The following is a 940-nucleotide window of genomic DNA, read 5'->3' as shown; positions in this document are numbered from 1 at the left end:
TGACTAGTCCCGCTAGTTGCAGTTGCACTAGGAGATGCTGACAAAGTGCTGGTTGCAGTACTTGTAGTCGAACTGTCAAGAACTGGATTGGCAACAGTGACCGAGCAGGCAAACAGGATCGATGACAATATGGCGATCGAAAGTTTCATTTTTACTGGTTTGGTCGAGCAAGTTGTAGATTATCATTTGGCAGATTGATGTTTAGTTTTATTTATATATTAGTGTATGATATTGCAAGCATGATTTTTGAACGACCGTCCTAAGCAGCTTGTGTTATTGTCAGGGTAGTTTTGAAGGGAGTTGTGCTTACATGATGATTCGTTGTTCAAACTGAAAGTCGGTATTAGGGTTGGGTTCATTAAAATATGCTGTGCAACGACATCATGCGGCAAGTATATTCTGATCATCACAAGATGGTATTGAAAGCTCTGATGTTCAAGTGAAGTGGTTACTCATCAACATGCTGCACAATGATAATATGCTGTGAGTATGCAATATCAGATCATATTAGTGTTCATGTACATCATTTCGATTACAGAAAGATCAATGTTATGCACTATTAAATAAATAGTCAGTTTTATTATATCCATCAACTTGCTAATTTTGTATTACACGTTGTTTGACTGCTCATTCCCATTATGGATACATCAACTACAACTGATCAAGTAGTCGTGCCTGAACACTCACCACACTGTCAAAAGTCACACAGCGACTCTCAATAAACTCGACTGAATACAATTCATTGATGACAAACTGATATTATATGTATTTCTAATGTGGTGTGTCCATGTTTGATTGTGTGATGTGTTCAAGCCGTGCGTGTATTAGATCAGTCCAGTGTGTATCGTAGTTGTTTGGTGCACAATGATCACGCATAATATTGTATTAGTAATACATGGTATTGATTGAATACACATCATGATCGCGTAGCTCAATCATG

This window comes from Batrachochytrium dendrobatidis (assembly GCF_000203795.2).
Source record: "Batrachochytrium dendrobatidis JAM81 unplaced genomic scaffold BATDEscaffold_24, whole genome shotgun sequence".
NCBI classification, from domain to species: Eukaryota; Fungi; Chytridiomycota; class Chytridiomycetes; order Rhizophydiales; genus Batrachochytrium; species Batrachochytrium dendrobatidis.
The sequence above is the reverse complement of the archived record's forward strand: the minus strand, read 5'-3'. Positions refer to the sequence as shown.